Source organism: Salvelinus namaycush, unplaced genomic scaffold (assembly GCF_016432855.1).
Source record: "Salvelinus namaycush isolate Seneca unplaced genomic scaffold, SaNama_1.0 Scaffold643, whole genome shotgun sequence".
Classification (NCBI taxonomy): domain Eukaryota; kingdom Metazoa; phylum Chordata; class Actinopteri; order Salmoniformes; family Salmonidae; genus Salvelinus; species Salvelinus namaycush.
Window position 1 is genome coordinate 12,227 of NW_024061357.1, and position 6,113 is coordinate 18,339.

Below are 6,113 nucleotides of genomic sequence, written 5' to 3' on the forward strand. Positions count from 1 at the left end.
GTATGTCTGTCTTCAGGTTGCCTACCAGTATGTCCTCAGGTTGTCTACCAGTATGTCCTCAGGTTGTCTACCAGTATGTCTTCAGGTTGTCTACCAGTATGTCCTCAGGTTGTCTACCAGTATGTCCTCAGGTTGTCTACCAGTATGTCCTCAGGTTGTCTACCAGTATGTCCTCAGGTTGTCTACCAGTATGTCTTCAGGTTGTCTACCAGTATGTCCTCAGGTTGTCTACCAGTATGTCCTCAGGTTGTCTACCAGTATGTATGTCCTCAGGTTGTCTACCAGTATGTCCTCAGGTTGTCTACCAGTATGTATGTCCTCAGGTTGCCTACCAGTATGTCCTCAGGTTGTCTACCAGTATGTCCTCAGGTTGTCTACCAGTATGTCCTCAGGTTGTCTACCAGTATGTATGTCCTCAGGTTGTCTACCAGTATGTCCTCAGGTTGTCTACCAGTATGTCTTCAGGTTGTCTACCAGTCTGTCTTCAGGTTGTCTACCAGTCTGTCTTCAGGTTGTCTACCAGTATGTCCTCAGGTTGTCTACCAGTATGTATGTCTTCATGTTGTCTACCAGTATGTCCTCAGGTTGTCTACCAGTATGTCCTCAGGTTGTCTACCAGTATGTCTTCATGTTGTCTACCAGTATGTCCTCAGGTTGTCTACCAGTATGTCCTCAGGTTGTCTACCAGTATGTCTTCAGGTTGTCTACCAGTATGTCCTCAGGTTGTCTACCAGTATGTCCTCAGGTTGTCTACCAGTATGTCTTCAGGTTGTCTACCAGTATGTCCTCAGGTTGTCTACCAGTATGTCCTCAGGTTGTCTACCAGTATGTCCTCAGGTTGTCTACCAGTATGTCTGTCTTCAGGTTGCCTACCAGTATGTCCTCAGGTTGTCTACCAGTATGTCCTCAGATTGTCTACCAGTATGTCTTCAGGTTGTCTACCAGTATGTCTTCAGGTTGTCTACCAGTCTGTCTTCAGGTTGTCTACCAGTATGTCCTCAGGTTGCCTACCAGTATGTCCTCAGGTTGTCTACCAGTATGTCCTCAGGTTGTCTACCAGTATGTCCTCAGGTTGTCTACCAGTATGTCCTCAGGTTGTCTACCAGTATGTCCTCAGGTTGTCTACCAGTATGTCTGTCTTCAGGTTGCCTACCAGTATGTCCTCAGGTTGTCTACCAGTATGTCCTCAGGTTGTCTACCAGTATGTCCTCAGGTTGTCTACCAGTATGTCTTCAGGTTGTCTACCAGTATGTCCTCAGGTTGTCTACCAGTATGTCCTCAGGTTGTCTACCAGTATGTATGTCCTCAGGTTGTCTACCAGTATGTCCTCAGGTTGTCTACCAGTATGTCCTCAGGTTGTCTACCAGTATGTCTTCAGGTTGTCTACCAGTATGTCCTCAGGTTGTCTACCAGTATGTCCTCAGGTTGTCTACCAGTATGTCCTCAGGTTGCCTACCAGTATGTCCTCAGGTTGTCTACCAGTATGTCCTCAGGTTGCCTACCAGTATGTCCTCAGGTTGTCTACCAGTATGTCCTCAGGTTGTCTACCAGTATGTCCTCAGGTTGCCTACCAGTATGTCCTCAGGTTGTCTACCAGTATGTCCTCAGGTTGTCTACCAGTATGTCCTCAGGTTGTCTACCAGTATGTCCTCAGGTTGTCTACCAGTATGTCCTCAGGTTGTCTACCAGTATGTCCTCAGGTTGTCTACCAGTATGTCCTCAGGTTGTCTACCAGTATGTCCTCAGGTTGTCTACCAGTATGTATGTCTTCAGGTTGTCTACCAGTATGTCCTCAGGTTGTCTACCAGTATGTCCTCAGGTTGTCTACCAGTATGTCCTCAGGTTGTCTACCAGTATGTCTTCATGTTGTCTACCAGTATGTCCTCAGGTTGTCTACCAGTATGTCCTCAGGTTGTCTACCAGTATGTCCTCAGATTGTCTACCAGTATGTCCTCAGGTTGTCTACCAGTATGTCCTCAGGTTGTCTACCAGTATGTCCTCAGGTTGTCTACCAGTATGTCCTCAGGTTGTCTACCAGTATGTCCTCAGGTTGTCTACCAGTATGTCCTCAGGTTGTCTACCAGTATGTATGTCTTCAGGTTGTCTACCAGTATGTCCTCAGGTTGTCTACCAGTCTGTCCTCAGGTTGTCTACCAGTCTGTATTCATGTTGTCTACCAGTCTGTCCTCAGGTTGTCTACCAGTATGTCCTCAGGTTGTCTACCAGTATGTATGTCCTCAGGTTGTCTACCAGTATGTCCTCAGATTGTCTACCAGTATGTCCTCAGGTTGTCTACCAGTATGTCCTCAGGTTGTCTACCAGTATGTCCTCAGGTTGTCTACCAGTATGTCCTCAGGTTGTCTACCAGTATGTCTTCAGGTTGTCTACCAGTATGTCCTCAGGTTGTCTACCAGTATGTATGTCCTCAGGTTGTCTACCAGTATGTCCTCAGGTTGTCTACCAGTATGTCCTCAGGTTGTCTACCAGTATGTCCTCAGGTTGTCTACCAGTATGTCCTCAGGTTGTCTACCAGTATGTCCTCAGGTTGTCTACCAGTCTGTATTCATGTTGTCTACCAGTATGTCTTCAGGTTGTCTACCAGTATGTCCTCAGGTTGTCTACCAGTATGTCTTCAGGTTGTCTACCAGTATGTCCTCAGGTTGTCTACCAGTATGTCTTCAGGTTGTCTACCAGTATGTCCTCAGGTTGTCTACCAGTATGTCCTCAGGTTGTCTACCAGTATGTCCTCAGGTTGTCTACCAGTATGTCTTCAGGTTGTCTACCAGTATGTATGTCCTCAGATTGTCTACCAGTATGTCCTCAGGTTGTCTACCAGTATGTCTTCATGTTGTCTACCAGTATGTCCTCAGGTTGTCTACCAGTATGTCCTCAGGTTGTCTACCAGTATGTCCTCAGGTTGTCTACCAGTCTGTATTCATGTTGTCTACCAGTCTGTCCTCAGGTTGTCTACCAGTATGTCTTCATGTTGTCTACCAGTATGTATGTCCTCAGGTTGTCTACCAGTATGTCCTCAGGTTGTCTACCAGTATGTCCTCAGGTTGTCTACCAGTCTGTATTCATGTTGTCTACCAGTCTGTCCTCAGGTTGTCTACCAGTCTGTATTCATGTTGTCTACCAGTCTGTCCTCAGGTTGTCTACCAGTATGTCTTCAGGTTGTCTACCAGTATGTCCTCAGGTTGTCTACCAGTATGTCCTCAGGTTGTCTACCAGTATGTCCTCAGGTTGTCTACCAGTATGTCCTCAGGTTGTCTACCAGTATGTCCTCAGGTTGTCTACCAGTATGTCCTCAGGTTGTCTACCAGTATGTCCTCAGGTTGTCTACCAGTATGTCCTCAGGTTGTCTACCAGTATGTCCTCAGGTTGTCTACCAGTATGTCTTCATGTTGTCTACCAGTATGTATGTCCTCAGGTTGTCTACCAGTATGTCTTCATGTTGTCTACCAGTATGTCCTCAGGTTGTCTACCAGTATGTCCTCAGGTTGTCTACCAGTATGTATGTCTTCAGGTTGTCTACCAGTATGTCCTCAGGTTGTCTACCAGTATGTCCTCAGGTTGTCTACCAGTATGTCCTCAGGTTGTCTACCAGTATGTCCTCAGGTTGTCTACCAGTATGTCCTCAGGTTGTCTACCAGTATGTCCTCAGGTTGTCTACCAGTATGTCCTCAGGTTGTCTACCAGTATGTCTTCATGTTGTCTACCAGTAAGTCCTCAGGTTGTCTACCAGTATGTCCTCAGGTTGTCTACCAGTCTGTATTCATGTTGTCTACCAGTCTGTCCTCAGGTTGTCTACCAGTCTGTATTCATGTTGTCTACCAGTCTGTCCTCAGGTTGTCTACCAGTCTGTATTTATGTTGTCTACCAGTCTGTCCTCAGGTTGCCTACCAGTATGTCCTCAGGTTGTCTACCAGTATGTCCTCAGGTTGTCTACCAGTATGTCCTCAGGTTGTCTACCAGTATGTATGTCCTCAGGTTGTCTACCAGTATGTCTTCATGTTGTCTACCAGTATGTCCTCAGGTTGTCTACCAGTATGTCCTCAGGTTGTCTACCAGTATGTCTTCAGGTTGTCTACCAGTATGTCCTCAGGTTGTCTACCAGTATGTCCTCAGGTTGTCTACCAGTATGTCCTCAGGTTGTCTACCAGTATGTCTTCAGGTTGTCTACCAGTATGTCCTCAGGTTGTCTACCAGTATGTCCTCAGGTTGTCTACCAGTATGTCCTCAGGTTGTCTACCAGTATGTCTTCAGGTTGCCTACCAGTATGTCCTCAGGTTGCCTACCAGTATGTCCTCAGGTTGTCTACCAGTATGTCCTCAGGTTGTCTACCAGTATGTCCTCAGGTTGTCTACCAGTATGTCCTCAGGTTGTCTACCAGTATGTCTTCAGGTTGCCTACCAGTATGTCCTCAGGTTGTCTACCAGTATGTCCTCAGGTTGTCTACCAGTATGTCTTCAGGTTGTCTACCAGTATGTATGTCCTCAGGTTGTCTACCAGTATGTCCTCAGGTTGTCTACCAGTATGTCCTCAGGTTGTCTACCAGTATGTATGTCCTCAGGTTGTCTACCAGTATGTCTTCATGTTGTCTACCAGTATGTCCTCAGGTTGTCTACCAGTATGTCCTCAGGTTGTCTACCAGTATGTCCTCAGGTTGTCTACCAGTATGTCCTCAGGTTGTCTACCAGTATGTCCTCAGGTTGTCTACCAGTATGTCCTCAGGTTGTCTACCAGTATGTCCTCAGGTTGTCTACCAGTCTGTATTCATGTTGTCTACCAGTCTGTCCTCAGGTTGTCTACCAGTATGTCTTCATGTTGTCTACCAGTATGTCCTCAGGTTGTCTACCAGTATGTCCTCAGGTTGTCTACCAGTATGTCCTCAGGTTGTCTACCAGTATGTCCTCAGGTTGCCTACCAGTATGTCCTCAGGTTGTCTACCAGTATGTCCTCAGGTTGTCTACCAGTATGTCCTCAGGTTGTCTACCAGTATGTCCTCAGGTTGTCTACCAGTATGTCCTCAGGTTGTCTACCAGTCTGTATTCATGTTGTCTACCAGTCTGTCCTCAGGTTGTCTACCAGTATGTCCTCAGGTTGTCTACCAGTATGTCCTCAGGTTGTCTACCAGTATGTCCTCAGATTGTCTACCAGTATGTCCTCAGGTTGTCTACCAGTATGTCCTCAGGTTGTCTACCAGTCTGTATTCATGTTGTCTACCAGTCTGTCCTCAGGTTGTCTACCAGTCTGTATTCATGTTGTCTACCAGTCTGTCCTCAGGTTGTCTACCAGTATGTCTTCATGTTGTCTACCAGTATGTCTTCAGGTTGTCTACCAGTATGTCCTCAGGTTGTCTACCAGTATGTCCTCAGGTTGTCTACCAGTATGTCCTCAGGTTGTCTACCAGTATGTCCTCAGGTTGTCTACCAGTATGTCCTCAGGTTGTCTACCAGTCTGTCTTCAGGTTGCCTACCAGTATGTCTTCAGGTTGTCTACCAGTATGTCTTCAGGTTGCCTACCAGTCTGTCTTCAGGTTGCCTACCAGTATGTCCTCAGGTTGTCTACCAGTATGTCCTCAGGTTGTCTACCAGTATGTCTTCAGGTTGTCTACCAGTATGTATGTCCTCAGGTTGTCTACCAGTATGTCCTCAGGTTGTCTACCAGTCTGTATTCATGTTGTCTACCAGTCTGTCCTCAGGTTGTCTACCAGTATGTCCTCAGGTTGTCTACCAGTATGTCCTCAGGTTGTCTACCAGTATGTCTTCAGGTTGTCTACCAGTATGTCTTCAGGTTGCCCACCAGTCTGTCTTCAGGTTGCCTACCAGTATGTCCTCAGGTTGTCTACCAGTATGTCCTCAGGTTGTCTACCAGTCTGTATTCATGTTGTCTACCAGTCTGTCCTCAGGTTGTCTACCAGTCTGTATTCATGTTGTCTACCAGTCTGTCCTCAGGTTGTCTACCAGTATGTCTTCAGGTTGTCTACCAGTATGTCCTCAGGTTGTCTACCAGTCTGTATTCATGTTGTCTACCAGTCTGTATTCATGTTGTCTACCAGTATGTCTTCAGGTTGTCTACCAGTATGTCCTCAGGTTGTCTACCAGTATGTC